The sequence below is a fragment of the Petaurus breviceps genome, unplaced genomic scaffold (genome assembly GCF_028583685.1).
Source record: "Petaurus breviceps papuanus isolate PSGF00001 unplaced genomic scaffold, PetGlider_PUasm1.0 90734, whole genome shotgun sequence".
Classification (NCBI taxonomy): Eukaryota; Metazoa; Chordata; class Mammalia; order Diprotodontia; family Petauridae; genus Petaurus; species Petaurus breviceps.
This window is the reverse complement of record NW_027187327.1, coordinates 21,653-47,405: the sequence shown is the minus strand read 5'-3', so window position 1 is coordinate 47,405 and position 25,753 is coordinate 21,653. Positions and strand designations below refer to the sequence as shown.

The 25,753-nt window shown below is 39.6% G+C and overlaps 1 long non-coding RNA gene across 1 annotated transcript in view; it reads right to left on the bottom strand.

Annotated features, from left to right (window-relative positions):
* The window catches only part of LOC138145335 (uncharacterized), a 76,415-nt gene extending 57,608 nt beyond the window's left edge, over positions 1–18,807 (bottom strand). Inside the window, exon 1 of the long non-coding RNA XR_011164192.1 lies at positions 18,394–18,807. This is a non-coding gene — a long non-coding RNA (uncharacterized lncRNA). The remainder of the gene's footprint in view (positions 1–18,393) is intronic.
* Positions 18,808–25,753: the final 6,946 nt, after the last annotated feature.

The following is a 25,753-nucleotide window of genomic DNA, read 5'->3' as shown; positions in this document are numbered from 1 at the left end:
GGAAGGAAGGAAGGAAGGAAGGAAGGAAGGAAGGAAGGAAGGAAGGAAGGAAGGAAGGAAGGAAGGAAGGAAGGAAGGAAGGAAGGAAGGAAGGAAGGAAGGAAAAAGAGGAGAAAGGGAGAGAGAGAAAGAAGAAGGGGAAGAAGAAAAAGACAAAGAATGAAGAAAAGGAGAAGACTTACTACAGTCACCCAGCTAGTCTATCTGAGGTAGGATTTGAACTTAGGTCTTCCTGACTACCAGCCCAGCATTCTATCCACTACGACACCAAAAAAGAAGGTACATTTACTCCACAATACAAGTCGCTTCTAGCAGCTGGGCCCAAAGTCTAGAAGATCCATCTTTCTGTCAGACACTTACTAGCTATGTGACCCTGGGCAAGTCACTCAATCTCGTCTGCCTTCATTTTCTCAACTGTAAAATGAACTAGAGAATGAAAGAGCAAACCATTCAAGTATCTTTGCCAAGAAAACCCTAAATGTGGTCATGAAAAGTCTGATGCCACTGAAGAACAACTCAACATGTGGCTTCACCTTGCACCCTGATGTTGCACAAGTTGGCAACAATGTTGCCAGACCTTGGCTCTGATTAATATTTTTTTGAAGGGGAGGGGTATTTCATTAATGTATGCCCTTTGTCTGAGGATTTTTTTTTCCAATTGTAAGCATGGGTTGTAATAGAGCACAATTTTGTGATTCTATGGGACTGGGAGTAGAGTACAGACTCAGTCAATCAATAAATGTATTAAGCACCTACAGGTACAGTATTAGGTGCTCAGGATACAAACACAAAAATGAAACTGTTGCTGCCCTCAAGGATGTTATGTTCTTTAAGCGGAGGTGAGTAAACAAACATATGAAGGGAGAGAGAGGTTTTTCTGTCTTTTTCTTTTTTCCTTTTTCACCTTTTTTTGGAGGGAGGAGGGGGTGTTAGCTGGCAGTTGGATCACAGGAGGGTAAGAATGACTAAGACTAAAGCAGAACCAGACTGCAAAGTGACAGGTCAATAACGTGGTCAGCAAAACAGCAGCAAAGGTCAGTGTCTACTGAGTTCACTTACCAGGGGGAGTTGGCTTTCCCTAAATCACTGGCTGAATAAGTCACTCTTTGGAGCTACCAGTCTTGGGGCTAGCCATAGACTCCTTCTCCTTTGTCACCCTCTTTCCACTCCATCCCCATGACTCAGAAGCCTACAGCAGGCTTGTAGCATCATGTTGTTTAGAGCCAATTTACTAGCTATAAAAGAAAAGTGGTCTCGTTATTTTAATTAATTAATCACTAAGTATTTATTAAACCCCTATTATATGCCAGGAACTCTATTTGGCACTGGGGATACAAACTCACATACACACACAAAAATCATAGGATACCCTCTCTTACTCTACTACCCTTTTCTTCAGCCCCCTTTCTTTGTTTTGCCCCTATTTCCCCTGAAGAGTTTGCCTTTGAGATTCAAAGAGCTCCAGAAAGGGGCTGCTGGGGCTGGACCTGGACCTGGACCAGGCCTAAATACTGAAATCAGGAAGAAGGGTTGGCTATGAGGTCTGACTGAGTCAAAAGCAGAGGGAGGAGCAAGGTTGAAGTGTGTTCATTTACCTGCTAGCCAAGCCTGAAGTAAGTGGCCGAGTCCAGTAGATGCATATTACCTTAAGTGGAGAACTGGCTGCATTATTATTTACTACAGCTCTAAAGACAACCACAACAACAACAAAAAGTCAAACATGATGGCCTGAAACACTCTTAATTGGCTTTCCAGGGTCACTAAAGTAGAGCCTCAGCAAACTGGTAATGCTGCTGTCCTTCATCTTCATGAAACCAAAGTAATCAACCAGAGAAAGCCAAAGAAAGTCAGTCCTTCATACACCAATCAGATCCATGGTTCTGGCCTAGAAGGGAGTTTGCATGTCATAACAGGCAGGGCACCTGATTGAGAGAGTCTAAAAGTCCTGGTCTCAAATGATGCTTCACATATTTATTAACTGCAGAATCCTGGACTGATTACTATGCTTCAGTTGGGGTTAGATCTGATGGCCTCTAAGTCCCCTTTTAGCTCTAGATCTCTGAACCTATGAAGAACAAGCACAGATATGCTCCACAGAAATTAAAGGGCAACAAAACAGTATGAATATTTCCAGTAAAACACTGAGGGAGCTATGCTTTCACTGAACCCAATTTCCTTTCCATTTCATGCAGCTCTAAAAGTCAAAACAAAACCACAATCCATTTACCTCTAGAAACCACTGTGCAGTTTGTGACCGAAACAGCTAACATCTTGACAGTAAAGTTAAAAAAAAAAACTTGGGTGTTTCCATGAGGGAACAATATGGGGGGATTTGTTAAGTGGCCCATGGTTATTGAATTTTTATGACCACGAAAACACTGTGGCTACCACATGTTTGCATTCTAAGACAGACATGGATGGCAAAACAAGGCATAGAGGACTCAATGCCAAAAAACATCTCAAATTAGCTCGCTTGTGCTGAGAATATCAATATATTCAGTGCCTTCAGTTAAAAAGCAGCAGATGAATGGGGCAGTCACACTGTCACTGTACAAGCTACCTTGAATGGACACCCACCATGAATGCTTACCACTTTTATAAATGATAAACAGAGGAAGGTTCTATCTGAGAGAAGTAAACAAAAAAAGAAGCAGAGAAAGAGTGGGATTGAGAGACTGGGGTAGTTATACACAGACCCAAAATCAGAGACCCGAAGAATTAATAATTAATCAATTAATTATTAGGACTCAGTCTGGAATTTGGGCTTCGCCTTTTCTGATAGGCCATCATCTACATCCTTTGGGTGCCACAAATACTCTATATCAATCAGTCTGAAGTTGCTAAAAACTAATCAGGGCAAATGCCACCAACCTTAACCAGAGGAGGTGGGATTTTCTCATGAAGATCCATAAACCAATATGTCATGATGACAGGAAGAACACACAAAGAAGAACTGGGGAGAGCTGGGTTCGAATCCATAGTTGTGACCCTTGGTCATTCACATGACCTTTCCCTAACTCGGTTTCCTCATCTGCTAAATGAGAATAAAATCGCTAAAGTATAGGCACACAAAAACCCATTTTGTCACTCTTAGTTTTCCTCCTGGTCTCAATTCATTTTCAGTTCACAAGGTTGCTGTGAAGATCAAATGATATAATGTATGTAAAGCACTTTGCAACACTTAGAGCCTATATAAATATTAGCTATTGTTATCACCATTAGGTATTAGACATGCACTCTGGTCAACCATCACTGGAGCTTTTGACTGTAATCCTCTTTTGGCGCCCTGATTTCTTACCTCTGCTACCTTACGACTGTTTGGTCATGATTAACTTTGGAAAAAAAAAAGCAACAAGACAGCTTAATGCTCATCAGAAGAGATTGCCTAAGAAATCTCTCTGAGTCAATGCATAAGCTGAGATTCAGGGGAAGTGTCCAACAGCATGTGTCCCACAGAATCACTTAGTTTCCCTCACCTTTTTGTGTTTTTGGCAAGGTAATGGGGGTTAAGTGACTTGCCAGGGTCACACAGTTACTAAGTGTTAAGTGTCTGACTCCAAGGCCAGTGCTTTATCCACTGCACCACCTAGCTGCCCCTCCCTCAACAACTCTTCAAGTCCTCTGGTAAAGCTATAGCAAAATCCAGGGACAAGGAAAGGAAGAGAACATACATTTATTAAGCACCTACTATGTGCCAGCCATTGTGCTCAGTACTTTATGAATTACTATCTCGTTTGTTCCCCACAACAACCTTGGGAGACAGATGATCCTTATTTTGCAGTTGAGGAAACTGAGGCAGGAAGAGGTTAAAGGCTCCATCCATGGTCACACAGGTAGAATCTGAGACCATAGTAGTCCTTGGGTGTTCCTGACTCTGAAATGACCCAAGCCATGCCAATTGTTCTAAGCATCAGTTTATTGAGCTGGCCAGCGACAGTCTCCCACTCTCTCCTTGGGAGAGCTGCCCCGACCATCGGGAAAGGGGGAATATTTAAAGTCAAAAACTGCCAAAAATAGGTGTGGGAAATAAAGTTAGTCTTGTGGGAGGTAAAGTTAGTCTGACAATGGTAGATAAGCACATCTGTTGTAGCCAGGCCTTGGTCTGGACAGTTGTACAGACCTTGCCCTGATTTATTGTGAGACCCAGATGTCCAGGATCATTCTGACATCTTATCAGGAAGTATGGCCAGGTCTGTTTCTCACAAGAGAGGGGCTCCTGGCTAAGCACGTACGAGTTCAGGAAGAATTCAGTAATTTTCCAAACTTGTTACATACAGGGGCTTAGTATATAAGCCAATGGGCATTTCAACTCCAGACTGTGCTCTCCACGGTAGCACTTCACTCTGCCTCTGGGTGGCGTACCTTCTCTCTCTTCTATCAAAATCTATGCACTCGCCTGGTACTAACACTCTGAACTCCACCTGGGAGAAAGTTCCACACGCAAAGATGAGGAAATGACAGGAATGTGGGTTTAAGAAGACCTAAGTCCCAGCTGTGACATTCAATAGATGTGCTGGGGAAGCTGAGTCTCAGTTTCTTCATCTGCAAACTGTGTTAATAATAATCACCTGCACTACCTGACAGGGCTATTGTGAGGCTTGGATGGAATCACAGAGATGAAGGAGATAAACATAGGTCAGTGAAAAGATGGCTAGACTTAGAGTCAGGAGGTCTGGGTTCAAGTCTCAGCTCTGCCACTCACTATCTTATCACCTTGGACAAGTCCCTTAACCTTACTAGGCTTCAGTTTCCTCATCTTTAAAATGAGGAGTTTGGATTACACCTGGGCAACTAGGTGATGCAATGGATAGAGCATCAGGCCTAGAGATAGGAAAACCTGAGTTCAAATCAGGCCTCAGACTCTTACTAGCTATATGACCCTGGGCAAATCACTTAACCCCATTTGTCTCAGTTCCTCATCCATACAATGAATTGAAGAAGGAAATAGCAAAGCACTCCAATATCTCTGCCAAATAGGTCACAAAGAGTTGGACATGACTGAAAAACAATGAACAACAAATATTCCTTCTAGCTCTAAAGCTATGAAAGATGAATGGAAATAAAGTTGTAATACATTCTACAAATGAGATACTTTTAACATTTTTAACACTCACCAAACTACCAGTTGTTGATACCTGATACTTCATATCTATGCCATCAAGATTTAGAACTGAGTTGAGAAAATAAAATTATTTCACTCAAAATTATGTCCTTCAAAGTTCAAACTCCCTAGGTCTTCAAATGACTTTTCTATTGTATACCTACTTAGTTTTTAGAAGCTACAAGTAATCCTGGGGAGGAGATCTAGGGTCATAATTACTCCCTACCTAATCTCTTACTTGAAGGTTAGTATTTTCCTTAAGCTTTCTTTCTACACTGGACCAAGAAAAGTTCTCTTGGTTATCTGGATCATGACAAGTCATTCTTTTCTCCCTAAAAGTAGCAATAGGAAATTCTCCTTTATAAATAAAAGAGCTAGAGTTGGAACCAAGACTTTGACTAAACACATTCAAATTTGCATTCAATTTGCATAAGATTATCTCTTACTTCATAGCCTTAGGCAATAAAAGATGCTCAATTTCTATTTCTTTTTTTTTTAATTGACTTTTTGCAGAAGTATCCATGTTTGGAAACAAGTATCAACATTTAGACCACCTGAAATCTTATAACTTACTAGGCCTGAAATATTGAAAAAAGATTCAGAAGCTAAAAGTAAACCAAAAGGGTGCAGAAGATTGAGGGGGTAGAGAATAAGGCAGCAAGCACACAGATTACAAGACAAACAAAACATTTTCTTATTCTCCTCTACCACAATCCCTAGCCCAAACCCTGGGTTTCTTGGCTGTTTCTTTCTTTCTGGCATCAGCCCACACTCCATTGTAGAGCCAATACAATATTTACAGTGCCCACAATCACTAGTACTCCATTGCAAAATATAACAGACTCTCAATATAGAAGACAGAAGCAATACATTTATTCAGATACCAGAAAACCAAATACCAAAACCAGTAAGCCGATTCTATCATAATAGCAAAAAAGTTAATGCACCACAATGTAGTAGAGAGCCATACCATCCTTTAGCCTTCTCACAAACCAACATAAGCCTAGCTGTCAGAGTAGGTGCCAAAAAAACAACTTTTACTCACAAGCCTATCTGTCTCCATCAGAAGCATGCTCTCCTCCCAACCATCTAGTTTAGCTCTGACTCCCAGCTTCCTGTGGGCTCTGTTCCACCCTTCAGCAAACTCCTCCCATCACAGGCTCCATGTGACTACATTCAGCCTATTAGGAGGCAGAGTTTATTTTCAAAGCAGGGGAGGTCTTCAAATTCCCTTAGGCTTATTAAGATCTTCAAATTCCCATTACCATTACATTCATGGACCAAAGTAATAGGAGAATCTGAAGGTCCAGTTAGTCCTATAGTACTCTCCCGTTCTTTAAGTTCTCTCAAAGATCTTGTTGCAGAAGTCTTAACATCTAGCAGTTCTTCTAGGATCTCCATACTATACATCTAGCACCTAAAACCTGAACTCAGCAGGGGCAACCAGGAGGCAACATGTTACAGTAAAAAGAACAATGGCTCCAGAACCAAAGATTTTGTTGTTTAGTTGTGTCTGGTTCTATGTGATCCTATTTGGGCTTTTTTTGGCAAAGATACTGAGAGGTGAATGTGAACTCAGGAAGATGAGTCTGCCTGACTCCACATCTGGTATTCCATCCATGGAACTGAAGGACCTGGATTCAAATCCTGCCTCTGTGTGGTTATTACCTGTCTGGCTTTGGGCAAATCTCTTAACTTCCCTGGGCTTCAAGTTTTCTTCCCTGTTTAATTAGGGGCTTGATGACCTCTAAGGTCTCAAGTCTACATCTACAATCCTAAAATATTCTTTCAATATCTTGGGAATCAATTCCCTATTAACCATTCTTGTTTTTTTCTAGTCCAAAGATTATATTTTTTGATAGAGGAAACAAAAATAAATTGAGTTGACTAGTTCTAACTCTGAGATACCACCTATCAGACTGTCTAATGTGAAAAGAAAAATAGAAATACTGGAGGAAATACGGAAAAATTAGGACCCTAATGCACTGTTGGTATATTTATGAACTGGTATCACCACTCTGGAGAACCATTTGAAATTATGCCCAAAAGGCTGTAAAACTGTGCATACCCTTTGACTCAGCAATACCACTACTAGGTCTGTATCTCAGGGATCAAATAAAAGGGAAAAGGATTTATATGTACAAAAATATTTATAGCAACTTTTTTTTGTGGTAGCAAAGAATTGGAAATTGAAGGAATACTCGTCAATTAAGGAATGGATGAACAAAGCATTTCATGGTTTTGGATAATAGATTTAGAGAGAGTGGGAGAGAGAGAGTAGAAGGAAGGATTTATTTAGTGCTTACTAATCTGTATCCCAAAGCTATTAAAGAAAAAGGAACAGGATCTATATGCACAAAAATATTCATAGCAATTCCTTCTGCAATGGAAAACAATTGGAAACTGAGGGGATATCCATCAACTAGGGAATGACTGAACAAGTTGTGGTACATGATTGTGATGAAATACTATCGTGCTGTAAGAAATGACAAGCAGGATGCTTTCAGAAAAACCTGGGAAGATTTACATGAACTGATGCAAAGTGATGTGAGCAGAACTAGAACATGGTATACAGTAACAGCAATATTATTTCGATGATCAACTGTGAAAGACAAGACAATGATCCAAGAAAATTCCAAAGGACCCACAATACTTCCATAGAAAGAACTGATGAACTGAATATAGACTGCAGCATACTTTTTTCCACTTTATTTTTCTTAGGGGTGTGTGTGTGTGTGTTTTCTTTTGCAACATGGCTAATATGGAAATGTTCTACATGACTTCACATATATAATCAGTATCATTTTGCCTGCCTCCTTAAAAAGTAGAGGAGGGTAGGGGCAGCTAGGTGGCACAGTGAATACAGCACTGGCCCTGGAGTCAGGAGGACCTGAGTTCAAATACAGCCTCAGACACTTGACATACTTACTAGCCATGTGACTTTGGGCAAGTCACTTAACCCCAACTGCCCTCCAAAAAGCAGCAAAAAAAAAAAGTGGAGGAGGGGCAGGAGGGAAGGAGATAATTTGATATTCAAAATAATTTTTTAAATTAATATTTGAAATGTTTTTTAAAGTAACTGGAAAATATTTAATGCAATAAATAAAAATATACTTTTTTAAAAAGAATTGAGTAGTTCCACTTTCTTTCCATATTTAGTTACTGTCATTCTACCTGTGACAGAAGGAAAGTCTAGTAGGGTGTCCCACCATGTGGTTAGGCTAGTTCTTTTCCATATTAAGTAATTAAAATTGTCTCAGGGGACTAAATGCCAGGTCAATGACAAAACATCCTAGTGGCTGGAGCACAAACAAGTCTGGATACAAGGAGCTCCAGCTGTCCCCTCAGTCTGATCAACATAGGCAACACAAAGGGAGGGAAGCTCTGCTCAACTAAATCAAGGCTGCATCCTCATGGAGTGTTTTTTCCCTGCTCTGAATATTTTTTCCCTTGCTACAGCTAAGCAAACTTCCTTCTAAGACAAATATTGACAAACATTTGTTTACTGATAATACATAAAATTTAACTGACAAAAAGTCTACAAATGTCTCATTTCATCCCAGTCTCAAGTCATCTGGTACCAGACCAACTTAAGTCAAGGCTGGCCTACCACACCTCCCACACTGTGACCACCAGCCTTATCCCTTCTTTCATCTCTTCCTCTTTTCTCCAATATAGCAAAAACAAAACAGAAAAAAAAATTTCATTGTCCTTAGCTTTCCTCCCATGCCTCAGTTCATTCTAAGCTTTAGCACACCTGACACTATTTTTACAGGACCCTAACACATTTTTATATTCATCCTATTCACTAACCTTGTTGCCATCTTCTGTACATGTCTCTCTAAAGCATGATAAGCTGATGAATTCCCTAAACATTCACAAATGGTCTTTTTAGACAATGCTTCCTTTTCGTCTTCCTTCAGAACTACTCCTCTTAATGTCTTCCAAATTTCCTTCTTGAGAATGGTCCATTTCTCTCCCCTGGCTCTCTCCTATAGAATTTTTAGGTCTTGGTCCTCATCTATCCTTCCTCTGAACAAAGCATAGAAGAAATACAGATTATGTGGTGGTGAACTGAGTCAAAGGCAGCAGCCATAGGGATAATCATGTAGGAAACAAAAGCAAAAAATGGCTATCACTTCACTTTCCTCATTTGTAAAAGGAGAGGACTGGACCAATGATTTCTAGATTTCTATAATCCCTTTTAGCTGTTGTATTTATGATTAGTTCTAGGCTCTCTGATTCTGCATAATTACCTATGTCAGGGGTAGGGAAGCTGTGACCTCAAGGCCACATGTGGCCTTCTAGATCCTTGGGTGCAGCCTTTTGACTGAGTCCAAGTTTTACAGAACAAATCCTTTTATTAAGGGGATTTGTTCTGTGAAGCTTAGATTCAGTCAAAGGGCTGCCCCTGAGGACCTAGACAGCCACATGTAGCTTTGAGGTCCCAGGATTACCACTCCCATTTCTATGTCTATTTCAGAGAAAAGAAAAGAAGAGGCAAGTAGAGATGCAGGGTTATACTGGCCCATTTGGTAGGGCTTCTAGTCACAATGACCATGTATGATAGAAGAGAAAGAAAGGAAGAGAGAACCATATAAGATACCAAGGAAAACTACTTATGTGGCAAAAATATGAACATCTGGACTCTGGAACTAGATGTTATCCTTTTCATATCCAAATTGTCCAAAGACTGAAATAAGACCCAGAAATTCTTTTTGAGAAAAGGCATTTAAGAAAAAAGAAAAAGAAAAAAATGGTGGCTAGGTGGCACCGTGAATAGAGCACCGGCCCTGGAGTCAGGAGCACCTGAGTACAAATCTGGCCTCAGATACAACACAAAAAACTAGCTATGTGACCTTGGGCAAGTCACTTAACCCCAAATGCCCTCCAAAAAAGCAAAGAGAGAGAGGGAAGGCATTTAATGGGGCAGCTAGGTGGCACAGTGAATAGAGTACCAGCCCTGAAGTCAGGAGGACCTGAGTTCAAATAGACACTTGACACTTAACTAGCCGTGTAACCTTGAATAAGTCACTTAACCCCAATTGCCTTGCCTTCCCCCCTCCAAAAAAAAAAAAAGGAGAAAGAGAGAAAAGGCATTTAAAATTTATTAGATCTAGCCACAATGGAAAACAATTTGGAACTATGTCCCAAAAGTCATTAAACTGTTCAAATTATTGAATCCACCAATATAAAGAAAGAGTAAAAGAACCTATGTGTATAAAATATTTATAACAGTTCTTTTTATAGGGTAAAGAAAAAGAAACTAATTAACTACCCATGAACTGAAGAACAGCTAAACAAATGATAGTATATGAAATCAATGGAAAACTACTGTGTTATAAGAAATGATGAGAGAAGGTTTCAGAGAAAACTGAGAAGACATGTAAGAAATGATGCAGAGTGAAATAAGCAGAACCAAGAGAAGAACTTATACGTTAACAGCAACAAATCTAAAGAAAAATAACTCTAAAAGACAAGATCAAAGTAATGGCAAACCACAACTCCAGTGGGTAGATGATAAGCATGCTATCTACCTCCTGACACTGAAGATGACAGACTCAAGATGCAGAATAAGGTATATATTTTTGGTTTTTTGGGTTTTTTTTGGAGGAGGGAAGGGGGAGTTAAGTGACCGGCCCAAGGTCACACAGCTAGTAAGTGTGTCAAGTGTCTGAGGCCGAATTTGAACTCAGGTCCTCCTGATTCCAGGGCAGGTCTCTATTTACTGCGCCACATCTATGAGATATATATTTTTGAACATGGTCAATATGGAAATATCTTTTGCTTGATTTTGCTTATTGGTTAAGAGGATTTTGTTTCCTTTTCTTGATGGGTAATGGGAGTTAAAAAGCTAGGAAGGGAAGAAAATTATATGCTTACTAATTTTAAAAATATTTTTTAAAAATATGCTAAAGTGACAGGAGCAGCAATCACTTCCTCTTGAGAATTTATTCCCCAATATGAAAACCAGTGTTCTACTTGGGATTCTCTATTTTTTTTTATTTATTTATTTACTTTTAGTTTACAACATTCAGTTCCACAACCCCTTGATTCTCTATCTTAAAAGAGGAAAGGAATATTGGAAGCAGAGAAGTATCAATACATCTCTGGACCCACATGCATCAACATAACTCCCTTCTTCAGTCTTGCTAAAGAGAGATATATGCAAAGATATAGAAATGGTTCTACTGGAATGTCATAGAGAATGCTGTTCCTTGGGAGCAGCTACCATAACTGTCAATCATCTAGGTCCTTCATTCTCAGCAGAAGTCTGATAGCTTTCTCTTCTACTGCATTTGTCACAGCTCTTACAACATCTAATGTTAAAAGGCAAACCCCTGGCCTCTTCCGATAATTTTAAATAGCCCCACAGAGAGCCAACAGAGGATGTTCCCAGCTTTGGGAACAAGTGTGAAAACCCTTCTCACATTGACAATTCTAAGAATCATACAATTTTTATATGGTCTACACATATTGATTACCCATAGGAATTCAATGTGAGACCTTTATAACATGACTAAAAAGTTGACAGGCTGTTGAAGGAAGTAGACCACATTAATATGACAAAAAACAAATGAAAAAGCCCTCAAAGATAGGAAAAAAAAAAGCTACATGTGTACACATGCCTGGAGGAATATTCTTTGGAGAGCTAGTACAGCTGAAAGAGCAATGACTTTTGGAGGCTGAGTACCTGCTCTGCCTTTGATGCTTACTACCTGTGTGAGCCTCAACTGCCTCATCCATAAAATGAACAGGCAGAACTAGATGCCTTCTGAGGTTCCTTAGAGGCAGCTAGGTGGTACAGTGGATAAAACACTGAGTCTGGAGTCAGGAAGACCTGAATTCAAATATGGTCTCAGATACTTACTAGCTGTGTGATCCTGGCCAAGTCACTTAACCTGTCTGACTCTGTTTCCTCAACTGTAACATGGGATAATAATAGCACCTCCCAAGGTTCCTATGAGGATCAAAGGAGATAATATTTATATAGGGCTTAGCACAGCGCCTGGCAAATAGTAAGTGCTATGAAAATGCTTATTTCCCTCCTTCCCCTTTCAATGATATTATTTATTTATTCAGTTGAAAAAAAAGAAGCTAGCAACATTCAGCAGCTAATTAATTTCATTTTTGTTTCAGAGGTCAATAAGGAAAAGGATATTTGGTCACCCTGCCTTCCAGTCTTCACGGAGTCCACCACAGCAATTTTAGCAGCCTAGATGAAAATATCTGCTCCAGATGTTTAAGGAGAGAAATTGCAAGAAGAACTTGACAAGACCCTCCAAAACAAATCAACCTACAGGTTAATATATGGCAGCTTCAGTGGGCGGGTGGGCATAGAAGCAGCTGGTGAAAAGTATGGTAGAAAACATGATTTTGCATTAGAAAACAAAAGAAGTGCCAAACTCTTGTTGGTTAGTCAAAAGGCTCTATATCAGAAATACTTCTTTCATTAAAAGAATAAGAAGACATTGGCCTTGTCGAGCAAAGAACATCACCAAAAAAAAAAAAAATCAGAATCAGCAATATCTGATACACCAATAGAAAAGGACCAGTCAGACTCTACCAAATATAAAGGAAATCCAGACTAGCGGTGATATAATGACTTTTTCCAAGGTCACACAGGAAGTTGTAGAGTCAGAATTTGAATCCAGGTCCTCAAAAACCAAATCTAGCACTCTTTCTATTTCAGTATACTGTTTTTCTTCGGAGAAAGCCCAGACATAATGGGTGGTGCCAGGAAGCTGACTGTGATCACAGGGTTAAGTCTAGAACTCAAAAGGACCTCAAAAGTCATCAAATCCAACCTCCTCATTTTAAAGATGAGAAAACTGAAGTCCAAGAGGTGGCAATTTGCCTAAAGTCACACAGGTAGTTAATAAAAGAGGTAGGATTTGAATCCTGGTCCTCTGACTCCAAAGCTAGGATTCTTTCCACGACAGCACTTTCTTCTCCTCTGGAGAACTCCATAGACTCTGGGTGGTACCAGAAATCTAAATGTAATCAGAAATAGAAGAAACTCAAAAGGTTGAAAACTCTTCAGTTGAGCGGCCCGGATCATGGAGTACTCTATTCCTACATTGTAGCTGCAAAGAAGTTTCCAAGGAAGGTTCCTGTTGGGTGCTGTCAGCGGGGGTTAAACCACGAGTTAGGAGAAGGGATATTGCACAGATGGAGCAACCTACTCATCAACCTCTTTGCCATTCTAATACCAAATTACAAAATGCACAATTGAGAGTTTCAATTTAGAGAGCAATGGAAACAGATGCCCTTAAAGTGAAAACAAACCAAAATTCTGTGCCTGGGAACCCTCCAAGTTCTTCTCCCAGTTCTGTACATTCTCGTGAAGGCCAAAAATGGAGGATATCCCTACTGCACCATTTTCACCAAGATGGCCCTAAGTTAGGGGTAGAAACTGAGTCTAAGTCTGTCCTTCAGAATGAGGAAAATCCCTCTACCGATGCAGGTCACCACTTCCTCAGCAAATTTCAGTCTTAAAGAATTGCCTAGAATACTGACAGGTTAAGTCACTTGCCTGGAATCACACAGCCAGTCAATGAGGAGGGTGGAATTTAGACCCAGTTCTTTCTGGCTCCTAGGCTGGCTCTGTACCCACTACACCATACTGCTTCCCTTTAGTTTACGTTAAGAATTTAAATATTGAACAGTGACATAGCTCTAACTCAAGAAAAATACCCGTCCTTCCAGGCTTTGTCAGCAATGTTAATAGCTCTAACAGAAACAACATTAAAATTGGAGGAAACCAAAAATAATCTGCTTTGCAGAAAAAGAAACATTCCTAACTATGTGGCATTAGCCAGAGTATCGGAAACATAGAGATGATATCTGGATCTTCTGGCCCTACTCAATATTTACCAACATTCCTCAAAAATGGTACCCATTAAAAATAACTAACTTTTATGCAGTGCTTACTATGTGCCAGGCATTGTGCCTTTAAGTGCTTTACAATTATCCCCACACAATCCCAAAAAGTAGGTGTGATCATTATCCCCATTTTACAGATGAGGAAACTGAGGCTAACAGGGATTACATGACTTACCCAGAGTCACACAGTGAATAAGTGTCTGAAGTCACATATGAACTCAGGTCTTCCTTATTCCAGGACTAACACTCTATCCACTACAACACCTAGCATTAAATGATGTTACCAATGAGAAACCCTAAACATTTCTAAAATTTAATAGTACTTCCTCATTCTAGTTACAAATAATTAAGCACTTATTAAGAAAACAAATGAGAGAGATGACTCTGTCTGATATTTGCAAAGAGACATTCTTTCTTTTCTCTTATCTTTTATCTAGGATGAAAAGTAACCTGGTACTTTCTCTAATAAGGATGCTTCCCACCCTCATCCCTAGGAAAGAGGAACAAAATGCCTTGGGCAGAAACTACCAGAGCGCTTCTGTCAAGGTCTACAGTAGCACCTTACAAACCATGAAACAATTTGCACATGATAGGATTTGGCAAATGGACTAAAATGAAATTACCTACACACACACACACACACACACACACACACACACACACACTCTCTGTGCAAGTGACTTAACTTCTTAACGTCCCAGGCAACTCTTTAAGACAGAAATAGCCATTTCTGCAATTACTGACTAGGAAGCACTAAGAGCTTCTCTGATTAAAGGTGCTAAGTGAAGTACCATTACCAATGCTTAACGAGCAGCGTTCTCTTATGCACAAATATTTAGATGACAATAGGCTGAGATTAATGAGGCATTAAATTCTATGTTTGACAAAAAAGTTTAGGATTTATATGAATTGATCCAAAAGAACAACATGTACAGTCATTTCAACAATGTAAATGACAAGATCAATAAAAGGAAGCTTGTTTTTCGGTCGTGTCTGACTCTTTGTGACTCCATATGGGGTTTTTCTGGCAAAGACATTAGAGAGGTTTGCCATTTCCTTCTCCAGGTCATTTTAAAGATGAGGAAATTGAGGCAAACAGGGCTAAGTGGCCCAGAGTCACATCCCTATTAAGTGTCTAAGGCTGGATTTGAACTCAGGTCTTTCTAACTCCACTCTAACCACTGTGCCACCTAGCTGCCCAATAAAAGGAAGCTAAACTTCCTAAACTGAGTAATCGAAAAACCAGAGAAATACTAGATAACAAATCTCTTCTGAGAGGTGGGGAACTCCTGGGGCAGGATACTATCCAGGAGGATCACTGTATGAGATGTGCTTGTCCAATTGTTTTTCCTGGTCACAAGGAAGGATTCAATCCAGAGGGGTGAGAGAGTTTTTATTTTTTTTCTTGAGAAATGACTATGATATAAAGATGAAAGGCATAATAAAATCATTTTTTAAAAACAAAATAACTGGGGCAGCTAGGTGGCGCAGTGAATAGAGCACCGGGCCTGGAGTCAGGAGGACCTGAGTTCAAATCCAGCTTCAGACATTTAACAGTTACTAGCCGTGTGACCTTGGGTAAGTCACTTAACCCCAATTGCCCTACCTTCCCCTCTCTAAAAAGCAATAAATAATTAAATAAATAACTGGGGCAGCTAGGTGGCACAGTGAATAGAGCGCTGACCCCTGGAGTCAGGAAGACTTGAATTTAAATCTGGCCTCAGACACTTAAATGTACTAGCTGTGTCACCTTGGGCAAGTCACTTAACCCCAACTTCCCTGTCTTTCCCTCTCCAAAAAAAAAGACAAACAAAAAAAATAAAAACCAAAATCACTTTAAAGAGGACAAGTCTTCTTCTGCAACTCAAGGGAAACAAATGGAACTTCCTTCCTTTGTTAATCATCTCTTTTTAACTCTTCATTCCCTTAACATCAATCAAAAAGTATTTATAAAGCACCTGCTCTGTATCAGGCACCATGCTGGATACAAATAAAAGAAGAGCCAGGTGGTACAGTGGATAGAGCACCACCCCTGGAGTCTGAAAGGACCCAAGTTCAAATCAGGCTTCAGATTCTTACTGGCTGTGTGACCCCTGAGCAAGTCACTTAACTCTGTTTGCCTCAGTTTCCTCATCTATAAAATCAACTAGAGAAGGAAGTAGCAAATCACTACAGTTATCTCTGCCAAGAAAAACCCAAAATGGGGTTAGGAAGAGTCAGACATGACCAAAAAAAAAAAGTACAAATAAAAAGAATGAAAACAAACCCTTATCAACAAGAAATTGGTATTAAAATCATTGCAATTGGGGAGACAAACCTATATAAGTATATATAGAATAATCACATTCTACATTTGCTTTATTGTTTTGTAATTGTTTTAAATTTGTTTCCTATATGCCTGTCAGTCAATTAGCATTTATTAAGTGCCTGCTATATACTATATACTGTGCTAAGCACTAGAGATAACAAAGAAAGACAAAAACCAGTCCCTGCATTTTAGGTGATCATAGTCTAAAAAGGAGTCTAACATACAAACAATATCTATACAGGGTTTATTAAAGGTAATCTCAGGGGGAAGACACTAAGATGAAGGAGTACTGGAAAAGGCGAGAGACTTAAGAACATATAGCTTCAATTTCTTCAGTAAAATATCAGGCATGTTTAAAAGAGTAAGGGCTGAATTTGTATTGGGGGTGAGAGGGAAGTAAAGGAGAGAAGAAAGATTTGGAAGTGCTGCTGTCAGGAATGGGTAAGGGAGTCAGAAAAGAAATCAAGAAAAGGACCACCTAGAACAAAAAGACCTCCAGGGAATTACTGAGAATTTGTAGTAGAACCAATCAGTATGCTTTCCTTACCTCACTCCCAAGTGGGGAGCATCAGGAAGCAAGGAAAAAGATGTTGAGTTTTGGGGGCAGGAGAGAGGAAGAGTAAAAAATCAGAAGACCACGGCAAATTATTAAGAATTAACCGAGCCAAGGGGCAGCCAGGTGGCTCAGCAAGTAAGAGCACTGGCTCCAGTGTTGGGATGACCTGGATCAAATCCGGGCTCAGATACTCAGCACCACACCCAGAAATAACTGGCCGTGTAACCTTGAGCAAGTTACTTAACCCCTATTGCTTTAAAAAAAAAAAAATTTAACCGAGCCAGATGGCAACAAACACAGAATGAAGAATAGGTTGGAAGACGGAAGGATTAGAGGAGGGGAGTACCCAAGGAAGAGGACAAGGTTGCTGAAAGCAGAGGTATTGGGGGAAAGACAGTCTTTGTTTACATTACAGTTTACATGAAAGAATCACTCCCAAGTTTGCATGAAAACCAGTCACCCATTTCTGTTCTAGGAATTCTGCTCAGGACAAAGGTGAAAGAAGGCTGGAGACTCTCAACATGAGACAGTTACTCAAGACAATTGCTCTTGGCCTTCCTCTTGAAGATTTTAGAAGGAACTCAAGTGGTGAGAAATGCTTAACGTTGCAGGGTTCCCACTCAGAAGGCCTAATAGGAGTAGCAGTAGTAGTAGTAGTAGTAGCAATAGCAGTAGCAGTAGCGGTAGCAGTAGTAGTAGTAGTAGCAGTAGTAGAAGTAATGGTAATAGTGGTGGTAATAACAGTAGTAAAAAAAAGTAGTAATAATAATAATACTTCAAGTGTTTTATGGGGATAGTGACAGTTATACAAAAAAAAGAGGAAAAGAACATTAATGAATCATTAAAAAAACAGAAGAATAGAAGGAAGTTCAGAAAGGGACACAGAAAAGTCGGGTAGTATTAGATCTAGCTTGTTAAATTTGATATTACAAAAAGCTCTACACAGAAAAAAATGCCCTACAATTTCATGTATAAAATCCCCCTTTCTGTTCATGTTTGTGGATATTTATTAAGTTTATAATACAATATTTAAAAAAACACTCTACATACATTAATTTCACTAAGCCTCACAATACCCTATAAAGCAGGTGCATTTACTATCTCCATTTCACAGAAAAGACTGAAGCTTGGACAGTTTAAATGACTTGCCCAGGGTAACCCTCAGCATCTGAGGCATAATTTGAACCTAAATCTAAATGCCTATAAGTCTGACATTGCTATGCTATGGTGCTTTTGAATATACATATAGGTTAGAGAATGAGCCTAGCTAGGAATCTAGTTATGGCTCTTTCACAACAATCTCCTAAACAACAACAACATTTCTAATTCTTTACAGGAGTAGCGACATTAAAAAAAAGAGGAAAAGAAAAAAAAGAGCATCAATGAATCTTTAAAAAAAAGAGAGAATATAAGGTAGCTCAGAAAAGGACACAGAAATACATAAACACACACACGCAGAAATCATTCCCCCCCCCCCACCAATACACACATGAAAACAAAAACCAAATAAACTTTTTACTTATTGGTAATACAGTTTCTCACCTGAAAGGAGTTCATATATTGAAGAGAAGGTGGCAATGAATCATTACTCCGTGATAATATCAAAAGTAGCTCCAAGCAGGTTTGGGAAGGTAGGACAAGGGAATGGACTCCAATATCATTTTCCCATGAACGTGCAAGCCTGGAACACAACAATATTCACATTTTCATTAATTCCTTCTGCTTAGGGAAACTCACAACCTGATATGCAAGAAGAAAAGAGTCAGAGCTAAATAAATGTCAAAATTTTCAAAGCAAGGGAAAAACTCAATGGTCATATGAAAAAAAAATCCACAGATATGAGTACAAGTGAGGGAGCAGCTGTCCAAGGTACACTCCCCATATGGCTGGTAGAAGACAGAGTTTAAGCAATTTTTTCCAAGTCATCAGTTCGTTTTCAAAAGTATATGAAGTGTGACTATAAAGTATTAAGAGTGATTCTGTGTGCAGCTGGTGGAAATAGCCTCATTACTTCTAGTTACACTTTACATGTGTGACACAAAAAAAATAGAAACCAGACTAAAGTCTAAGCAGGTAATACTTGCCCCCAAATTCTTAGAGTCATGTTTACTCTATATTGTCAACTATTATATTTATTCAATATTGTCTTCACACCCAATACCTTCTCTATATCTCCCTCTTCACCAATCCTCAAAATTTTAAAATAAAAATACAAGATTTTATTTTTCTTTCTTTGTTTTCTCTTCTTTCACCCCAGGATACTGCTCTCATGGCTTTAGTACAAGGGTTTTTAACTTGAAGTCTATGAACTTTTTTTTTGATCATTATATTTCAATATAGTTATTTTCTATTCTAATCCACAGGTAACTAGGAGGTACAATGAATAGAGAGAGTTGGACCTGGAGCCAGAAAGACCTGAGTTCAAATCTTGCCTTAGATGTTTACTAGCTATGTGACCTGGGACAAGTATTAGGACAAGTTTTCTCATGTGTAAAATTGGGATAAAAATAGTACCTAAATCCCAGGGTTGTTGGAGAATAAAAGGAGAATAATTACAAAGTGCTTTGCAAGCCTTAAAGTGTTATATAAATGCTCTTTATTATTGTAATCAATCCTGAGACTTTTTATATTGTGCATTTTTTATTATGCATTTAAAAATATTATTCCAAGACGGGGTCCATGGGTTTCACCAGATTCCCAAAGGTGTCCATGACACAAGAGAACTCCTGACCTGATTTTCTGAAGGACTTTTTTTTGTAATTCTCTGTGTTTGGGTTGAGTTTTGTTTTTGTTTTGTTTTTAGCTTTTTAAAAATGTTCACACTGTTTAATAAAAGCAGAGCTGGGGAGTATTCTGCTGTTTTCTCTCTGAGACTGAAAATAACATCTTTACTAAATGATATAATTCCAGAACAGAAGGATGAAATGCCTTCTCCACAGTAGTTTAACTAGAATAGAAAAATGCAATCCTTTTCCATTTAAATGACTATCACCAAAATTTGAAATTGTTATGAGAATTTCTAATCATGAGTGATCCTTTTAATATAGCATAACTGATAGCTAAAATCAATTAAACTCAATTCTGGCAAATGACTGCTAATACTGATAAATAAGAAAGGAAGGGATGGGAGAAGGAGAATTATTGAGAGAATTTTACTTCACAAACCTCCTTTGCCCTTGTCTAAAGAAAAAGAAATAGCTAAAAGGGGGTATCTCCAACAGACTTCATTTCCCACAATACTTGGACCAGGAATGAGTCAACATTTTGACTTTAAAAGTTTTAAAGTCAAACAGCTTTAAAAGCAAGAAAAGAGTGGGGCGGCCAGGTGGCCAGTGAGTAAGAGCGCCAGCCCCGGTGTCGGGAGACCCAGGACCAGTTCCAGCCTCAGATACTTGGCACTCACACAAAAAATAACTGGTCATGTAACCTTGAGCAAGCTACTTAACCCCAAGTGCTTAAAAAAAAAAAGCAAGAAAAGAGGGGCTGAGAGGACAGAGGCAAAACATGGAGCTGAATTTGGGGGGAGGGCAAGTGAAGAAGACCACCTGGGGTGAGGGTCATGGCCTCCTGAGGTAAAGAAGCAGGCCTCACTATACCCTGTGCACTCCCCTATCAGTGCACAAAGTGATTTTTCCTCCTGCTTTTCTGGGGATTTATGGAAACTAAAGGGGAATTCATTATACTTCTCCTAAAGGTATAGGTGATGTACATCTCTTTGTGTAAGGGTACAGAGAATATTTTACTGCTTGATTTATTTCTTGTTATTTTCCACATCATGTCTAACTTAATTAAATGTTTTTACAACTGGATTTATATGTTTCTGGCAAGTCCGGCAATAAAACAGCACATCAGATTGGGGCTTGGGCCATGGTTTAAATAGTTATCAACACGAAACAGTTATTTGAACACCGGAGGAGCTATGTGGGGTTCTATATATGCAAGTAAATTTCAACAACAACCATTTAGCAAGCGTTATGGTACAAAAATCAATGCTAAAGCCTAGAACAGATACAAAAAATTGAAAGAAGAAACAGTCCTTGCCCTTGGATGGCTTACAATCTGGTGGCTCCCCTTCCTCCCCCCACCATAACAAGTAACTATAATGCAGAATTAATGTGTTCATATGGTTCCTGTGTGTATCTTGATAAGTAGACTCGCAAGTATTTTACACTGTCTGCAATTATTTTCAGTTGAATTTCTCTATTTATTTCTTCCTACTAGGTTTTGTTCAAATCACTCTGGCTTTCATTGAATGTCTAATAATAGGCCCTGGCTCAAGCCTCAGTTGTTCATTGTCTGGGTTTTGATTGGTTTGGAGTGAGTGCAAATAGAAATGTTTTCTGCTCTGGTCAGAAACTCAGAGGGTCCCTTCCAGACTGACGCTTTTGTGATGGTAAACCAGGCCATCTTCTGTCTCAATTCTAACCTAACTCCTAGTCACTGAATGGGCATAGCCTCAGACAAACTGAGACCCAGGAGTTTAATTTTAAAAGGTCAAAGTCACCCACTGCATCCTGGGCTACTGCCAATCATCTTGACCTATGTCTTGCCACCAGTGATGACTGGAGGAGAAAGTGAGGCTGATGACTCTACACAGCTTTGCCTCATTTAAATCCAATTCAGAGCAAGTCAAGACACCACCCCAGTGATGTCACTGGTCCTCTTTAAGAATGAAGGAACAGGGGGCGGCCAGGTAGCACAGTGAGTAAGAGCACCGGCTCCAGTGTTGAAAAGACCTGGAGATCGAATCCTGGGCTCAGACACTTAGCATCCACCCAGAAACACCTGGCCGTGTAACCTTGAGCAAGTTACTTAACCCCAATTGCTTAGGGGCGGTGGCTCAGCGAGTAAGAGCACTGGCTCCAGTGTCGGGATGACCTGGATCAAATCTGGGCTCAGATACTCAGCACCACAGCCAGAAATAACTGGCCGTGTAACCTTGAGCAAGTTACTTAACCCCAATTGCTTAAAAAAAAAAAAAAAAGAATGAAGGAACAACAATAGCAACAATACAGAATGACTGTAAAAGCATAAGATAGGCATAATAAAGTGTTAACAGAAGCACCAGGGGAAAAAAAAAAAGATCATTTCCAATTTGGGAGGGGGAAATGTACACTTAAGTTGAATCTTGCAGAGAAGGTTTCAATATTAAGTACCAATTATTAAAAAACAGAGGTCTCCAGAAGAAAGCAGTAATATTTTACAAGTACATGTGAATTATATGTACCTAAGTTTTTCTACAAAGGAACCACCTTTCCATCAACAGCTCCACAGAATAATGGTTCTCTGGAGGGTAGGAGGTTTTACTTAAAAGGTAAGAAATGCTTACCCCACATAAAGAAATCAAAAACAAGAAGTTTAATGAATTTGCTAATAGCCACTACTGCATGTTTATGCTTAATCTTGAGCTGTTACATGAACCTTCTGTTCGGAATGTTCTTTTCGGGAGTTTTTTTGCCTGCTACAAATTCTTTTATAAACTTTCACTCACAACTTAAAAGAATGACTTTGGGGGGCGGCCAGGTGGCTCAGCGAGTAAGAGCACCGGCTCAAGTGTCAGGACGACCTGGAGATCGAATCCCAGGCTCAGACACTTACCAGTAGCACCCACCCAGAAACACCTGGCCATGTAACCTTGAGCAAGTTACTTAACCCCAATTGCTTAGGGGCGGCCAAGTGGCTCAGCGAGTAAAAGCACTGGCTCCAGTGTCAGGATGACCTGGATCAAATCTGGGCTCAGATACTCAGCACCACACCCAGAAATAACTGACTGTGTAACCTTGAGCAAGTTACTTAACCCCGATTGCTTAAAAAAAAAAAAAAGAATGACTTTGAAAAGTGGGATAAGAAAGGTGGGAAGGAAAAATCAAACAGGACTTTTAAAAACAGGTAGTGTTAATGGTAGAAGGAGAAGGTGGAAGCTAAATATAGAAGAGAGGGATGGATTGAAAGTCAAAGTACTTAACTTCTTGCTCCATGAATAGAGATCTATGGGATTCAAGGTAAAGGAAAGGCCATTTTTTAAATGGCTACTCTTTAAATGTATTTTAAAATGCTTCTTTTTCAGTGGGGTTTAACAGAAATAGCCCTAGAGTTGCAATCAAAGGATAGCAGTTCCTGACCTAACACTTCTTCACTGTAATCTTGGGTAAGCCACTGCAGGTCTCTAGGCCTCAGTTTACTCATCTGTAAAATGAGTATTGGACTAGTTAATGACCAAGGTCCCTGCCAATTCTAACTTCCTGAGTTCTATTTTCTTCTATCTCCGGGCTTTCTTTTTCTCAAACCTGAAGTACTAACTAGTCAAAGAGCAGCTTGTTAGCATAAATCCCAGAAGCTTTTTTACACTCCTATGATAAATTTTCTTTTTTTCTTTCTTTTTTTAATTCAAATTTCATTTTATTTTCAAATCCAAATTGTTTCCTTCTCTGACCCCTCCTACAACCATTGAGAAGGCAAGAAATACAAAATTCATTACAAATATAAAGTATACAGAACATATGTCCACATTAGCCATGTTCCCCCCTAAAAAATAAAAGAGAGAAAAAAGATTTCAATGTATACCTTGAAGGCTTACTTTTTCAAATAGATTTTTATTGCTATCTTTTGTTTTTACAATGCCTACCCTACATCCTTCCACTTGTCTTTCCCAGAGAGCTATCTCTTATAACAAAGGATTTTTCTTAAAGAGAGGGAAAATTTCAATAAGGCCAATCAACATATCAAAAAAGTCTAACATTATATGCAATGTTTCACACCTGTGGACCCCAACTCCTGCAAAGGATTGGGATCAGGGAAGGTTGTCTTCTCATATGTCTCCCTTGGGATCAAGCTCTTTTTTTATAATGTCATAATACTCAGTTTTGATTATTTTGTAGTGGCGGTTCTTCCCATTTACTTCATTGGAGTCATGGTGTATATTATTTTCCTGGCTCTTACTTTGCTTTGAATAAATTCATGTAAGTCTTTCCATGTTTCTCTGTATTCATCATGCTTGTTTCTTACAGTACGTAAGACGTCCATTACATTACTGTGCCAGTTTATTTAGCCACTCCCCAGTGGATAAGCACAGCCTTTGTCCTTATTAGCTTTCTACTGTACTGTCCAAATCTCTTCTCTCTTCAAGCCATCATTCAAATCATGAGGAAATGGAGGCCATTGGTTATTAGCACCTTCTTCTTCCTAATGCTATTCTTCTGATTAACCCTATCAATATTTCCCATTTTCTCCTCCTTTGCTACAGTATTGGGGGAGAAAGTGGGGGTAGGAGGGTACTTACCTTCTCCAAAGATAACCTCTCTACTTTTGCCCTTGATTTCCTTTAGTAATTTGGCCTTTGGATTTTTTTCTCACCCTCTCCTATCTTTCTCACTTCCTCTCCTTTATCCCTGCTCCCCTCTTATTCTTTCCCCCAGCCACTGACTCACTCTTTTGTTTTTTGAGGTTTGGGGGGTTGTTTTTTGTTGTTGTTGTTTTTGCTTTTTTGGAGGGGGGGGCAGGGTAATTGGTGTTAAGTGACTTGCCCAAGATCACATGGCTAGTGTTAAGTGCTGAGACCAGATTTGAACTCTGGTCCTCCTGACTCAAGGGCCAGTGCTCTATTCACTGTGCCACCTAGCCACCCCTGACTCACTCTTTATAATATAAAGACAGATATTGTCTTATTTATGTCTATAATTGTTACAATGCAATGTGGCCCCAATGACATTTAGCATCACTACCCTAAAATTTTACAAGATGGAAATGTTTCTCCAAGAAGTTAATAAAAATGAATTATGAGAATAGAGATAAACCTGACTGGAAGGCTGGTATCACTAGTGAAGTTGAAATGATAGAATGTTTGCAAAGTTGCTGAAAGGTCAACCTTCACTGATAAATGTAGGCATCTTAGCATTTTGCAAAGCACTGAAAAAGGAGTCAAAAGACCTGGGTTCTAGTTGGAGCTCTGCCACTGATCAGTCATGTGATTTAGAACACATTCAACCTCCCTAAGCCCAGCTCTCTCAACCTCAATAGGGGAAGATAACTCCTTCCCTGGCTATCTCACAGGCTGTTAGAAGGCAGCCTAAAAGGCAGAATGCAGCCATCCAGGCAAGCCCCATCATTTTTGATGAGGTAACTCATGCTCAGGGAGGAGAAGAGAACAATGATCAAAGAGCTAGTTGGTGTCACAGTTAGAATAGGAAACTAGATCTCTTGACTCCCAACCTGCTGTTCTTTCTGCTACTATTGTACCCCAAAACGCAGGCAAGACCCAAGTAACAATTTAGAATCGAACCCTTTGTTGGCCATGCTGGCTGGCGGGGCACCTCCCCAAATTGTACAGCAGCAATCCCTGGCAAAGCCTCAATTTTTAAAGGGACTCCAGGCGGCCAACAGTTAGGTATTACATAAGCAGGAACTTGCAGAAGCGGCCAAAATCAGTGATTGGTCAATAACACGCCAAGTCTCCCTGGGTGGAGCTAAACCCAGCAGCCCACCCACCTCCGTGAAAAAGACCTGAGTGGGGGATGGGAAAGAAGGGACCAACTACAACATTACAACATGCTGCCTTTGTTATGAGACTCAAATGAGTGCAACTGTTTTGAAAATCATAAAATGACACAGAAATGTAAGATGGTCCTTGGAGTCAGAAGAGCTAGGTCTGAGTTACTGCACTAGCAATTATTTATTGTGATGCTGGACAAGGATCTTCATCTCTGTGTGTGTATGTGTGTGTGTGTGTGTGTGTCTGTATGTTCATAATGAAGACAATTATATTATTATGGTTACAAAAAAATAACACAATAAGAGAAAACTGTTTCAGTCTTAGATTCAATATTTTTTGCAGAGTGATAGCCCAGCAGAATGTAACCCCCTTGGGGCAGCTAGGTAGGATAGTGGATAGAGTATTGGTCTTGGA